A 16,137-nucleotide genomic window follows, 5' to 3' on the forward strand; every position below is an offset into this window, starting at 1 on the left:
AAGTTAGGGGAAATCATTGTTTCTGCTAGATTTGGTAAGGAAGCATGTGAGTCTGGGGTTATGAAGATTACTGGTAGCTACCTACCTTTCTTATCATCTATCTATAAATATATTTATTATATCTATATAGAAATATTATACATAGGTAGATATGTAATTATATCTATAGATAGGCAGGTAGGTAGGTAGATGGATAACAGATAAGTAGGTAGGTAGGTAGGTCGATGATGCACATGTAGGTAGGTAGGTAAGTAGGTAGGTATACAGATAGATAGATAGGTAGATAGAGCCACCAGCTCTGACTCACATTGCTCACTTACCAAACCTAGCAGAAACAATTATTTCTCAGTTCCTTATATCAATCCCCAGTGAGTCTTGATTGAGTTCTGGTTGAGTCAGGATCCCATTTGAGAAGCAGTCACTATCTCTAGTGATTATACCACTCTGCCTAATCCACCAGCCTGTATTATGTGGGGAGGGGGAGTGGGGAAGGAGCCTGCATGGCGTCATTATTAACAGACTCAACAGAACCATGTGGATTTTCCCAAAGGAACCAGAAGAACTGGATGGGGAAAACACTAACTACCACAGTCTATTGCTAGATACAACAAAGAAAACTCAGTCTGGCCCCAGATACTGACCCACAACAATAAGTGCTTTGCAACAATGTTTTTCTGAGTTTTTTGGAGAAAATGCAATAAAAAATAAATCAGGTATGCAAAGGCCCCAAACTGATCTTCCCTGAAAATAACTCAAAAAGGAATTCTAAATAACTAAGAGATAAGAAAAATAAAGACAGCTAACGAACAATAAACGTAGGCTTAAAACCAGCAAAGTGAAACCAAAGCCTCACTTTTCCCGCTATTCTAGATTTTTGGTTGAGAGAAAGTAGGTCCACAATGAGGTGAGAGAACAGGCATAGAACATGCAAGAGAGGGAGCAGGCTGAATAGGAGATTATGACAGGCAGTGGGTTGTTGGAATATAAGATTTAAGAGATCAGCACACCGTGTGTGATGGGGGAGGTAAGGTATAATTCTAGAAGCGGGTGCCTGAGAGTCGTTAGAGTTTAAAATGTCAAAGAACTTTGAAGATAGGGTTCTGGAACATTGTCGCGGCACGGTATTTACTCAGACACTGTAAGGACTGAGCCAAGGATCACATACATGGACAGGGGGAGGAGCACTCATGGGCGACGTCGGCCGTCTGGAGTTAGAGGGGGGCTTAGCTGGGTAGGATGAACTTCACCAAAGGGAAAATTTCCAATGGAACCAGGAGAGGAATGGGAACGGTACAGAGGGATCGGGGAGACCATTGTCCTGTGAAGTACCTGAAACTTAGATGAGGCTCTATAGCCTCCACTCACAAGGGCTGTGGGGAAAGCGGTATGTCCTCAAGTGAGAGCCTGATTTCGGTTAAAGCAGGAGGTGGGAGGATCCTTCAGAAAAGAGACCGAAGATAGCACAGGGAAGGTGTGGGAAAGGGAAAGGAATAGTGTGAACTTGGGTCAAGCAAGAGCACTTACACAACACCATCAGAATGCAAGAATGTAAATGAATGATCAGGTGACAAGAAGAGTTTATATTTTGAGGGGCGGCCACAGCTGGTGAGAATGTGAGGCCTGGCGGGATTGGAACTCTACTGTCAGTGTGATTCTGGGCAGGCAGACAGTAAGCAGCCACCGCGGTTGGCAGGTTTGTCTCCCATTCCTGCCTCCAGATATTACCTGCAGTACAAGATCGCCAGCCAGGACAGAACATGCCCCTTATGTCCAACACTTGCAATACAGAGCTCTCTTGTTCTCATGTCCTAATCCAGAGGTCATTATTCAGTTTTAGAATCGGGAGCCAGACCGGCTCTCAATCCTGGCGCTTTTCCTCACTCCTGCCAATCACACTTTTCATTTTTGAAGAGAAAGCCTGTGAGAGGCTGTGTTGACCTCCTGTATTCTCCCATGGGGATCAGACAAACAACCGCAAGGATCTGGCTCATGCCTCACTGAACAGCCCTGGTTCTCAGAATGCTGAGAGCTGGCTGGGCCAGAGGTCTCTTGTTCCTGTATGAATTAATTTTCACTCATGGGGTTCATTCAGAGTTGATAGATCTCACATAGTCCACCTTGTTTTGCTGCAAAGATTCTCATACCGCATTTTATTTTTTTAAAGACTAAAACAGCCCACGGTGAAACTGTCCATGGAAAAACACAATTTAAAAGTAGATAATTTTCCATACTATTATCTGTAAACCCCAACTGTGAAAACCCAAAAGATTGTAAACACCATACACTTGAGGTCAGTAAAAGTAGCAAAATCTAGGATGTCTACAATCAAGAAAACAGATAACAAGAGTTGGCAAGGATGTAAAGAAATTAGAACCCTCATTCGTTGCTGATAGGAATATAAAGTAATGCAGTCACTTTGGAAAAGTTTGGTAGTTTTTCAACGTAAAGTTAAACTTTGAGTTAACATATGATGCAGCAATTCCACTCCTTGCTATATACCCAGAAGAACTTTGTACATGAATGTTCACAGCAGCTTTATTTATAATAGCCAAAAAGTAGAAAGAATCCAGATGTCCGTCAACAAATGATAATAAAGTGCAATATATCGATAAAATAGAATGGAAGTTGGCAATAAAAAGTAATGAAATACTGATACATACTACAACATGAATGAACCTTGAAAACATTATGCTAAGTGAAAGAGACCAGACATAAAAGACCATTTATTATCATTCCATTTATATCAAATGTCCAGAATAGGCAGATGTATGGGCAAATGTCCAGAATGGGCATATCAAGTATACTGTATACTTTTAATGGGTGAATTTTACAGTGTATGAATTATATGTCAGTAAAGATTTTTTAAGTGGTAAAGATGAGTTCTATAAATTTTATATTCTAAACCTAGCATATGACAGGCACCCAATAAATGTTTGCTGAGTGAAGAAATGAAGGAATTAATGGTCTTCAATTCACAAGGGTCACAAACTGTGAGCCTTATAAACTTCACTAAAACATCATTTTCACTATATTTATTTGAAATCCATTACAACTGAGGCAGAGACAAAATTGATGCTTGCACAAACAATATCAATACTTTTGGAATGTAGCAAACCATTCAAACAAAATAACCCTGAGAATGTTTACTTTAGTGTCTATCCCATCTCAGCCACCAGTAAATAGTATTCCCCACAGAGATACCTAACCTAACAATACAAAAAAAAGTAGTTAGAATCACCGACCTCTATCTCCAGAATTCTTCAGAGCTAAGTCACATTCACTCATTGAGATCTACGTACTTGTCATTTTTCCTAGTTCATTAAACTCTGGATGGTCGCAGAGTTGGGTTCAAGGTTGAACTGTGTAGGCCTTTAAATCTAGCCTCATGCCAGCTTCTTGCTCTTATGGCCAATCTTGTACATGCTTCTCAGTCTCAAATAGGGCATTGTCCCTCAGAATTCAACCACTGGCTCTATATACAACAGCTAGGAGAAAGAGATAGTACGACCCAAGCTAGCCTCCCCTACAGGGCAGTGTGAATCAGGCATTATTCCAGAAAGCTTCAACCTATCACTGTGTATGAAGATAGTAGATGATATGGCACCTTCAAATCCTTGCATGTAGGGATCAGAGAAATAGAAAAAAAGAGAACCTGGCATCTCTGAGAAACCCTGTAGATTTAAACCATATCGTAGAAATTCCAGACCTAGAATAAAAAGAAAAGTCTATTAGTCCTTCTCCAACTTAATATTGATGACACATGCCCACACACCCTATGAAAGTCAACTTACAAGTAACTGCAACCAGAAGCCCAAGTCTTAGAGAAGGCTCTCCTATACTAATAATGATAGCTACCAGCCTACATAATATTGAAGGTGAAATGCTGAAAGAGCCATATTCACAAGCTACTGCTGCTAGGGAGATATTTAATAGAGCTACACAGGAAGTATCATTGCATTATAGAATCAGATGATTAATTACTTTTGGCATCCAACAAGGAAGTAAATTCCTACCAAAAGAAATAGCATAAAAATGTCCCCTTTTAACTCTAGAGTAATATTTCTCAAACCAGGCTGCACATTAAAATCACTTTAGGGGCGCCTGGGTGTCTCAGTCTGTTAAGTGATTAAGCATCCGACTTCAGCTCAGGTCATGACCTCACAGTTCGTGAGTTCAAGCCCCGTGTCAGGCTCTGTGCTGACAGCTCAGAGCCTGGAGCCTGTTTCAGATTCTGTGTCTCCCTCTCTCTCTGCCCCTCCCCCACTCGCACTCTGTCTCTCTCTCTCTCTCTCTCTCTCTCAAAAATAAACAAACATTAAAAACCATTTTTTAAATAAAATGACTTTAGAAAATACACTGATGTTCAAGTCTCACCCCTATGGATTAATCATAATCTATATTTAACAGATCCCCCAAGAGATTCTAAGGGGAATCCAGGGTTCAGAAATGCTATTGTAGACTGTTGGACTGAAAACTCCCAGCAGAGAGAATTAAAAACAGGATGGAGCACCAAGAACCTCAGACCTTTAGATCCAGCAAACAGACTAACACCTACCCCCAAAGTTAACATCAAGCATATGATGAGCATTTTACTGGAAAAAGTGTAGAGAATCAAAACTCTGTACAGGAAGTAAATTTTGAACGTTCATAGATGCAAACCTAAGAACTGTGTGCAAATCCTGATGTGACACGTGAAACAAGCAAAGGACATTCTAATGCAGACATGAAGAAACACAATTTCAGATGCTAGGCTGGATCAGAACCAAATTATTCAACTTCTAAGGGATATTGCCACGTACTAAGGATGGAAAACTTGAACTGATATGAGAATCCCATTTAATAATGTTTTACACGTTGTTAGATGTGGATGTGCCCAATTTAGAGCAATGTGCTTTCAGCATGTGGATTCTTGACAAATTATGTCATCCTCAAAAAGTCCCATAAAAATTATCATATACTGCAAAGTACTCGAACACTGCTTGACTCTTAGAACCAAGAGGTGGGGGGCGCCTGGGTGGCTCAGTCGGTTGAGTGGCCGACTTCGGCTCAGGTCATGATCTTGCGGTCCGTGAGTTCGAGCCCCTCGTCGGGCTCTGTGCTGACAGCTCAGAGCCTGGAGCCTGTTTCAGATTCTGTGTCTCCCTCTCTCTGACCCTCCCCCGTTCATGCTCTGTATCTCTCTGTCTCAAAAATAAATAAACGTTAAAAAAAAAAAAAAAAAAGAACCAAGAGGTGGTGCTCAAAGAGTCAAAACAGGTAAGAAACCTATTTTACTAAAGCTTTATTCTTCCTATGTCACTATTAAATGATACACAGAGAAGGTATCTTGGGAGGTCCTTTTGAGTCTTGCTCCCACTGTGAATGCTTCGGACTCTAAGCTTTGGAAATCACTGGGTCTGGTTTTTCTGCTTTTTAAAATGTTTTGGAAGTTCTTCTTTAGCATGATTTCAGAGACCAGGATAAATGACTGGTTTGATCTGAAAACTGGAAAAGCTCATCCTAAGTCATAACCTCTTTGTTAGGAACTCCTCAAAAGTGGATTGAGGTGCCCTACGACCCAGCAATTGCACTACCAGGTATTTATCCAAGGGATACAGGTGTGCTGTTTCGAAGGGGCACATGCACTCCAATGTTTATAGCAGCACCATCAACAATAGCCAAAGGATGGAAAGAGCCCAAATGTCAATAGACGGATGAATGAATAAAAAAGATGTGGTATATACATACAATGGAGTATTACTCAGCAATCAAAAAGAATGAAATCTTGCCATTTGCAACTACTTGGATGGAACTGGAGGGTATTATGCTAAGCGAGCTTAGTCAGAGAAAGACAAATATCATATGACTTTACTCACATGAGGACTTTAAGATACGAAACAGATGAACATAAGGGAAGGGAAGCAAAAATAATATAAAAACAGGGAGGGGGACAAAACATAAGAGACTTTAGAGAACAGAGGGTTGCTGAGGGGGTTGTGGGAGTGGGGATGGGCTAAATGGGTAACGACATTAAGGAATCTACTCCTGAAATCACTGTTGCACTATATGCTAACTAACTTGGAGGTAAATCTTAAAAAATAAATAAAATTTTTTTAAGTGGATTGAGATGTTTTGGTGAAGTGAGACTTTTAACATTTTCGAGTCAAGGAAGTTTGGAAAGTCGAGAAGATTATAAGTACAGTCATTTTATTTTTAAATGCTTCGAGGTTCAGAGAGGAAGCAAGACCAACCTGGCACTCTGCAAGACAAAACAAAAAACAAAGCAGAACAAAAAGACTCTTGGTTCTCAAGGAGGGTGAGTCCAATTAGAAAAGACAATTGCTCTCTTGTACTAAAATCTGACACACAGGAAGCACACTCAGGGGTCACTTCTCACACTCTCCTGCCTGATCAACTTTCAAAGGAGAGAGAGAAAACAGAGAGGTTGCAGAAATACTGTACCAGAAGTTTCTGGAAGCCCTCACCCATCTGATAACAGCCTACACGTGCCTGACTCTGCATAATAAAGATACAAGACTTTCTGCTTTACTTTTTTCCAAGCTTAGAGCTACACTTCAGAGCTTTGAGGCATATTCATCCTATTTTCCTGGGTGGCTTATTTATGCTCAGTGTTTTATTTCTTACTATTATTACTAATACTCACCTTAGTTTTGGGTAGACACAAATCTAATTTTTCAAGTTGTCAACCATTAGTCAATGCCATATTTTAAATATTTTTATTACAACATAAATACTCATGAACACTGAAGACACACAAATTTTATGAAGAAAATATCACTCATCCTTCTCCCCCACCCTTTCATTCCCATTATCTTAAGGCAAACATGACTAACCACAAAGTATTATCTTTCCATAATCTCTATGAGAAACAAATATATAAATATATCCATGCACAAATATATATATACATATATATATATACATATATATATGTATATATATATATATATGAGGTTTTATTTTTGTTTTTATAAAAGTAATATCATATTCACTCAAATCTGGCAAACAAACAAAAAATGTCCCCAAAATTCACAAGAACAAGATCTGACTGGCTGTTTCCTCTTGTTGCCACCTATTCAATTCTCAGCCCCACTAGGATCACTAATGACCTCCCAACTGGCAAACCCAATGGCCACCTTTCAACCTCTACCTTATTTTAGCATCTTATCTTTGCACTCGCCAACGTTAACCCCACTTCCTTGCAGCTCCAGTAACACTTTCTGCACCATCGCTTCTCGTTCTCATTATTCCTTCACTCCTTCCTTTGTTACTCCTCCTCCTATCCTCTCTTCTGAATGTTTTTAGGCCTCCTTTCTCTCGCTCTGTAATATCACTGACATATCTGATCATTGCGCATGACCTCAGCTATCACACAAGTGAAGAAGACTCCACATTTGTATTTCCACCTGATCTCTCTGTGACCAATGGCCAACTAGATGTCTCTGCCAGACAGCTATGTCTCAAATTCTAGGTTTCCCCAAACCCCCAAAATCTTTCTCTAGTTTTTCATCCCCTATCTCAACCAACAGTCTCTCCATCCATGCTACCACAGTAGCCAGAAACCTTCAAGTATCCTTGTCAATTTGCTCTCCTAACCCTTTGCACCAAGCACCACTAACTTCACTGACACATTTGCCCTCTCTTATCTATTCTGCAACCTCAACCTAATGCAAGTCCTTCTCCTTTGTTATCTGAATTACTACAGATCATCCTGTTTCGAGTCTCTTCCAAATCATCCTCTTTGACACCATAAGAGTGAATTTTCTAAAATGGTCAGTCTATGTCAGGCCTCTCAAGATTCCCCTTGATCCAATCAGTGAGTCCCCTTGCCTATCAAACAATATTTGAACTCTGTTGGGTAATTCAGTATAGTTTCAATTAGTTCATCAAACCAATCTCCTGTCACTCCTCTTGTGTAAACTATCCTTATGCAAAAACCTTCTCCCAGTGTCTTAGGCAAGTTATCTGTGTCTTGTTGTTCTCCCCAGAAAAAATAATAGGGATAATGAATGTTTATTGAGTATGAGCTATGATCTATGTGTCTTTCCTTTATTACTCTTTTAATCTTCATAAAATCCCTATAAGATAACCACTATTATTATTTCCACATTACAGATTAGGAAACCTGCCCCTGAATGACATCTTCCAATTTGCTCATCCAGTAATAACCTACTTATCCCTCAAGGTACAGCTCAAATTTTACCTCCTTTCTCTCTAGCCATTCAGTCAGAATTCAAAACAGAATAGGTGTTCAATGTTTGCTGAATGGAAAAAAGACAGAGTGGCTGGAAGGCAACTTGTCATTAATTCTTGCATGGAATTCAGAGTGAAATACTCACTGATGTTTTGGGTTGCATGAAGCTTTCTTCCATGTATGTGATATTTGAGTTCTTATTCATGCTTGCCTTTTTAGTCCATAGCGCTATTCAGAAACAACTTGTCATATCACATATGTACCCGAAGAACCAGAGACAATGAGAGTCCTTCCATGTTCATTGCTTTCTAAGAAGTAGGTCAGAAACATCATATATTACTTTTTTTTCACCATCTTAAACATGTAGAGAACTATTATCTACTTACTGCCCCAAATGCTCCCTATGAAGAAAGAGCATGGCTGAACTGGCATACACTACCAGCACTATAGTAGAATGAGACTGGCTCAATCCTCTACCCTTAAACCCTTAAATTTGGGAAGAGAATCCCTGGCCTTCTGTGACCATGTTCTTTCTCATAGACCAAGGCTTGCCCAGAGCCAAGGGTTCATGGTCACCCACAGCCTACATTTCTTCCTCAAAACCATGCTTCTTGCACCTGGACCCCTGAATCCTTTGCCAAAATTACCCTGAGTCGCTTTCAGAGCCAGAGCAGGCCTCTTCTCTGGGCCCTTCCTCCTAAGAGCAGACCATACCAATGAAAAGAATGTCCCTACAGTCAAAGAGGGGCCAAGAGATGCCTGTTTGTGAGGTGGATGGCACTTCTACCTGTAGGTTAGCATACCTACACACATGCACATGATCCACAGAGCCACATTGAGGAGAGGGGTGGGGGGGAAGGGGAGTGAGGGGAAGAGAGGGGAGGAAAGGTTGGAAAAGAAGAGACAAGGGGAGGGGAGGGGAGGGGAGGGGAGAGAAGAGAAGATCTAAAGTGTGGACTGGGAGTGCAGGTTCCCCCAGGCTGCCACTTTCAGATGTGGAACTCTTAGAAGTCCAAGAAACTTGACCTTCTAAGTCATTATGAAGATATATAAGTCAAGGTAGGTGAATAGAAGATATTTTATGTAACAATGTGTTAGCCTAAAGTATAACTTATAAATATTTAGTCATCATAATATGCGGGCACTCATTTATATCTTTGCACTGAGCTCTGCCAATTTGAGGAATGGGACTGCTCTTATACTACAGAAAGCTGTTAAGTGGTAGAACTGGTTCTTTAGTGGCACTCTATAGAGAAAGCTAGAAGAGGCAGACGAGCAAGTAGTGAGAGTCTCTGCACACACAGAGCATATGCAGGAATTAATTCTTATGTAAAACATCTGAGAAAAAGACACCCAGAGGGTAGAGCTAAATTCTGAATCTGAAACTCCTAGCAAAGGCCTAAGGAAACAGCTCTCAATCCTAAGAGTTCTAAGAAAGAAGTCTGGGCCAGCATCCAGGAGTATACACCAAGTAGGAAGAAACAGGCAAGAAGCCAATTCCACACCAGGAGTCAGAGACACTTCTTTGTTTGCCCCTGGGAGTGCCATTTGTGATGCTTACCATGTGAGTGGTACCCTAGTGTTTGTACAATGCTGCAGCCCTGCAGGGAGGCTAGGAACAGCATTTCTATGTTTCCACCAATATAGATGACCCCTGCAAGTGACAGCAGCACCAGTTATTCCTCCTGTACCTATAACATCTGCTAAATACGGACAGCCAGGGCCAGCCAATATAAGACTCTAGCAGTGTAAGTCTCCAGAGTTGGTAGGAACTGTTGACTGGACCTATGGGACTAGAATAATGTCAAACGAAGCACATGTAGTTGTCACAAGACAACTGCAAACCCTCAAAGTACTTCCCAATGATAGGAGGGCCAACTGAGCAAAAGTTAATTTGGTATTCTGTCCATCTTGCTACATATCCCCAAGAGAAATAAAGCAGGGATCATCCTTTCTAAGTCATACTCCATATCAAGAGACACAGATGGTTCAGTGTATCACTTTGTCTAGACACAGAAATTTTTCAAATCAGAATATGTGTAGGAACAACAAAAAAAATCCCTGGAACAATGTCTCAGGAATTCCCATGTGTTGTGGAATGTATGCTAAGTGAAACTTTAGTGCACTAAAGGAATAGATTCTGAAATCAGACAAATGTAGGTTCCTCGATGGTAAGCAACAGAAAATAACTAACTTAAGAAAATATGATGATGATGATGATGATGATGATGATGATGATGATAGAGCAACATTATGATGAAGCTCTCAGAATTGAAGGGAAAGCTGGCAAACAGACTTGGAAAAGACAAAAACTATAGACACATCAGGGAATCTCATTTCAGAAAAGTCTTTGGGAAACCAGAAGGACGGACAAGTTTCAGCGATCCTCAGTACTTTGTTTCTTTATACAGGATTCACATTTATGAGGGGAAAAAGCATCCAATTGGCGTAGTCAACCAGCCTAGTCAAGACCAGTTATATGTCTAGACTTAATAAGAGGACACTTTGATTAACAGTACTACAAAACTGTATCAAATAGGAAAAGTAGCAAATTTTCCCCCAAAAAATTAACCAAAAAATGTGAAATGGGCACAAGGCAGTTAAAAGTTAGTAACGGTCTCTGCAACTACTTATTTATTATCTGTGTGAATTTAAGCAAATCACTTACTGCTATTGACTCAGTGCTCATGTCCCCCCAAAATTCGTATGTTGAAATCTAATGCCCAATGTGATGATATTTGGAAGTAGGGCCTTTGGGAGATGATTAGGTCATGAGGGTGGGGCTTTCATGAATGGGATTAGTACCCTCATAAAAGAGACCCCAGAGAGTTCGCCCAGAGGGAAAGCCCCTCACCCTTTCAGCCTTGTGAGGACACAGTGAAAAGACAGCTGTATATGGACCAGGAATCAGGCTCTCCCCGGATGTCAAATCTGCTAGTGCCTTTATCTTGTACTTCCAGCCTCTAAAACTATGAGAAATAAATTTCTGTTGTTTTAAACAACCCAGTCCATGGTATTCTATTATAGCAGCCCAAAGTAAGATACTTACCCACTTATACCTTCTGCTAAAATGTGACTTCACAGGTCAGGGGTCTTTGTCTAGTTCATTCACTGATATATCCCAATAGTCTCAAATGAACCTGACACATAAAGAGCTCTTAGTCAATATTTGTCAGAAGAATGAATCTCTCCAAGACTCAGTTCCCGCATTGAAACTGAGATGCCTTGTAGATATATGTAAAACGTCTGCTACAAAGTGCTATAACATAAGAAGAGATCAAGAAATTCTGATTTAGTTATTGCTTTTATTAGAACAAACACTGCTAGAGGCACCTGGGTAGTTCAGTTGGTTAAGCATCTGGCTCTTGGTTTTGGCTCAGGTCATGATCTTATGGTTCGTAGGTTCAAGCCCCACATCGGGCTCCACGCTGACAGCATGGAGCCTACTTGGGATTCTCTCTCTCTCTGCCCCTCCTCTGCTCTCTCTCTCAAAATAAATAAACTTAAAAAAAACTGCTCTTAAAAAAAAAGAACAAATACTGCTAGAATTATTTACTATAAACAAAGTAGAAAAATCCTTTGTGATTATGACAGTTTACTCTGTGAAACCACAATACAAAACAAAAGTTATTCATTATTAGTTCAATACAGTCTGTTACTTTTAGAATTTTAGAACAAAGTAAATAATTTGTCCAATGATGTAACAATATGAAAGGAAATGGAAAAGTGAATTTTAAAAAGCTAGTGTATCCTCAGGGGAGTCTGGTTGCCTAAGAGTGGCACCAATGTATCATTAGCTCCAGACCCAAAATGTTATAGCCTGATGATCTCTGGGCCCTCAGTGATGCTTTATCATACTTTTTTTTTCCACTCTGAGTTGTTTTCATTTTCCTTACCCCATAGCAGATACTCCAACAGTATTTATCCGTCTCTAAGAGCCTCTATTACAATGTGTTCCTGCTTCCTTCCCTATCCAAGGTTGGTATTTCCACTTCTCTTTGAATATTAGAAGCCATTAAACCAAATGAGAAAGAAGAGAGGGAAACTGGGCTAGTACACGCATGACATTCAGCCACATATCCCCACCTTTCTTTCTGGTTCTATGGAAGGAAGTTATTCTTCTCCTTTCCAAAGGATGGCTTTTCCACCGAGACTCCAAATCATATTTCCCTCTGCTATTTCCTGGGCGTTACCTTAGGTAACAAGTTTCTCGTTCTCTGATTACAAGCCAGCTCACCATTCCCCTTCCTAAAACTCTCTCATGACCCTTCTCTCTCCCCATCACTGAGCTTTTTCTGCCCTCGCTTTCATGAACAAACTCCTTAAAAAGCTCTCTACACTCACTGTCCCCCCCCCCCCACTCACTCCTCAGCCCACTGAAGTTGTCTGCTGCCCCCACCATTCTACTGATGCTTTCAAAACACATGTTTGCCATGACTCGCCAGCTGCCATGCCAGGGTCCACTGCTTAAGCATCCCCCAACCTAAATTCCTTTTTTTTTTTTTAAAGATTATTTATTTATTTTGAGAGAGAAAGAGAACATGTAATCAGGGGAGGGGCGGAGAGAGAGTGCGAGAGAGAATCCCAAGCAGGCTCCACAATGTCAGCACAGAGCCTGACACAGGGCTTAAACTCATGAACCATGAGATCATGACCTGAGCTGAAATCCAGAGTCAGATGCTTAACTGACTGAACCACCCAGATGCCCCCAACCTAAATTCTGTGCAACAGATACCTCCATGGTTCCCACTTTGGGCCCCCTCCTAAGTAACTGACTGTTAAATTTTAGTTGTTTTCTCCAGTTTGGTCTCTCAGCAAACACATACTGAGCACGTATCAGGCACTGCCCTGCATGCCAGAAAATAAAAGTGAGTAAGATCTAAAAGTAATCTGTATCCTAAATTGAATTATGAAATAGTGCAAGGACATTAGTGTAAAATTGATATAACCTGAAAGAAGTCTCTATTTTAGTTAGTAGTATTGTGCTATGTTACTTTCCTAGTTTTAAAAAATGTATCATTGGGGCGTCTGGGTGGCTCAGTCAGTTAAGTGACTTCAGCTCAGGTCATGCTCTCGTGTTTTACAAGTTTGAGCCCCACGAATCCGAGCCTGCTTCAGATTCTGTGTCTCCCTCTCTTTCTCTGTCCCTCCCCCCGCTCAAGCTCTGTCTCTCTCTGTCTCAAAGATAAATAAACATTAAAAAAATTTTTTTAAATAAAAAATGTACCATAGTTACAACATTGGAAGAAACTAGGTAAAGGATATATGGGAATTATCTATAATATCTGCAACTTTTCCACATATCTAAAACTATCCCAAAATAAAAAGGTTTTAAAGGTAATAAAATATGGTCCCTGCCTTCAGAGATCTTACAATGACCCACAGCCTTAGGATAAATGAGGGAGATAGTCAAATAATTCTGAACCACGGAATTTTCTATCAGGATTAAATATAGAAACCAATCTGCTTTTTCTCAGCATTTTACCTCCCCGCAAGTGGAATGACCTTGCATACACCCATGTCCTAAGCTGTAAGCATTTCATAAGAATGGGATGGAGGTGTGTGTGTGTATCAAAGGGTGAATTTTTACATGTTCCTAGTAATAAATCTTGAGGCTTTGGGAGGCCTCAAACGGATCGAAGCCAACTCTAGTGAAATCACTCCACTTTCTAAGAAGATGAATTTAAATATATTACCTACATACTTTCTTTGTTCTTCTCAAGGCAATAGTTCAAGGTTTGAGGGAGCAGCAGGGCAAACAGAGGTGATTTTTCAGACTTCCTATTGTCTGGCTGCCAGGGTTCCTGGAAGTGGCATTTTTAATGAGCATTTTTTCTTCTGGAGAAGACTTTGATGTGGTTGAAAATTTATTTTCCTCTTGAGTGTAGGCAGGGCACCAATTAACCCACATAGAGCACCCTTGCTGTCTCCCCAGCTTGGAGTTTATTACACTTACTATGCAGTGTATCAAACCCATTATCTCATCTCCTGTTATGCTTCCCTCCTGTGGACTCAAACAATTTCTAAAGCAGCTTTCTGCTCTCTTGATCTTTTTAAATAATATCTTCTTAATTTTTAATTTTATTTATTTAAGAGAGACAGAGAGAGTGAGTGAGCAGGAGAGGGGGAGGGGCAGAGAGAAAGGGGGAGAGAGAGAATCCCAAGCAGGCTCTGCATTGTCAGTGGAGAGTCCGACGCGGGGCTCGAACTCATGAACTGTGAGATCATGACCTGAGCTAAAGTCAGCCACTTAGCAGACTGAGCCACCCAGGCACCCCATCTGTTCTCTTAGTCTTTTAAATGCCTCCATTTTGCCTTTTCGAACAAATAAACATGATAGCAATGGAGATGGAAGAAGGAGAAGGCGAGATAGGAGAGCTGCTGCTCTGACCAGCTGGTTGGGCCAGCAGCACTGTCTTCACCTCAAGATATATTTCTACAGAACCTACAGCATGACAGGCATAAAGGTACAAAAATGAGTAAAGTTGATATGGGTCTAAGGACTCTAAGTTCAACGGTGAAAACTGTCACAATTTCATACATAACTATAGTACAAGGCAGAAGGAAAAGAAGGCTAGAATTATTTCCCTAAAATAATTAAATGTAAATGACAGTGAACATTAAAGAATGTTTTTATACAAAAGGGTGCTGCTCCTGGTTACATGGGAATTATGTAACCCTGTGAATTTAAGGCTCTCTGAGTCTGGTGGTTGGAAAAGAACTAAAACAGTTGAAGAAAAGTAATTTAAACATGAAAGTTGGAGGCATCAGACCAAATTATGTTGTCTTGAGTTGTCAACATTCTGTCCTCCCCTATTGCTCCAGCATGTCAACTCAGGTTCTCTCTTCCTGTTGCATTTAAGATATAAGAAAACTCAAAAAAAAATTTTTTTTTTCATTAAAAAAAAGTCCATTCCAGGAAAAACATTCTATGCTTATGGATTGGAAGAATAAATATTGTTAAAATGTCAATACTACCCAAAGCTATCTACACATTCAATGCAATCCCAATCAAAATTGCACCAGCATTCTTCTCGAAGCCAAAACAAGCAATCCTAAAATTTGTATGGAACCACAAAAGACCCCAAAGAGCCAAAGTAATATTGAAGAAGAAGACCAAAGCGGGAGGCATCACAATCCCAGACTTTAGCCTCTACTACAAAGCTGTAATCATCAAGACAGCATGGTATTGGCACAAAAACAGACACATAGACCAATGGAATAGAATAGAGACTCCAGAATTGGACCCACAAAAGTATGACCAACTAATCTTTGACAAAGCAGGAAAGAATATCCAATGGAAAAAAGCAGTCTCTTTAACAAATGATGCTGGGAGAAGTGGACAGCAACATGCAGAAGAATGAAACTAGACCACTTTCTTACACCACTCACAGAAATAAACTCAAAATGGATAAAGGACCTGAATGTGAGACAAGAAACCGTCAAAACCCTAGAGGAGAAAGCAGGAAAAAAACTCTCTGACCTCAGCCACAGAAATTTCTTACTTGACACATCTCCAAAGGCAAGGGAATTAAAAGCAAAAATGAACTATTGGGACCTCATCAAGATAAAAAGCTTCTGCACTGCAAAGGAAACAATCAACAAAACTAAAAGGCAACCGACAGAATGGGAAAAGATATTTGCAAATGACATATCAGACAAAGGGCTAGTATTCAAAATCTATAAAGAACTCACCAAAGTCCATACCTGAAGAACAAATAATCCAGTGAAGAAATGGGCAGAAAACATGAATAGACACTTCTCTAAAGAAGATATCCAGATGGCCAACAGGCACATGAAAAGATGCTCAACCTCACCCCACATCAGGGAAATACAAATCAAAACCACACTGAAATATCACCTCATTCCAGTCAGAGTGGCCAAAATGAACAAATCAGGAGATTATAGATGCTGGAGATGATGTGGAGAAATGGGAACCCACT

General features: G+C 40.3%; 1 protein-coding gene across 1 annotated transcript in view; it reads right to left on the minus strand.

Annotated features, from left to right (window-relative positions):
* LPAR1 (lysophosphatidic acid receptor 1) overlaps nucleotides 1-16,137 on the minus strand; it is a 358,989-nt gene that overhangs the window by 294,011 nt on the left and 48,841 nt on the right. Inside the window, exons 3-4 of the mRNA XM_042912683.1 lie at nucleotides 11,244-11,453; nucleotides 8,340-8,502 (exon numbers count right to left, since the gene is read on the minus strand). The gene's annotated coding sequence lies outside the window, so the exon portion shown is untranslated. The remainder of the gene's footprint in view (nucleotides 1-8,339; nucleotides 8,503-11,243; nucleotides 11,454-16,137) is intronic.

This window comes from Panthera leo, chromosome D4 (assembly GCF_018350215.1).
Source record: "Panthera leo isolate Ple1 chromosome D4, P.leo_Ple1_pat1.1, whole genome shotgun sequence".
NCBI classification, from domain to species: Eukaryota; Metazoa; Chordata; class Mammalia; order Carnivora; family Felidae; genus Panthera; species Panthera leo.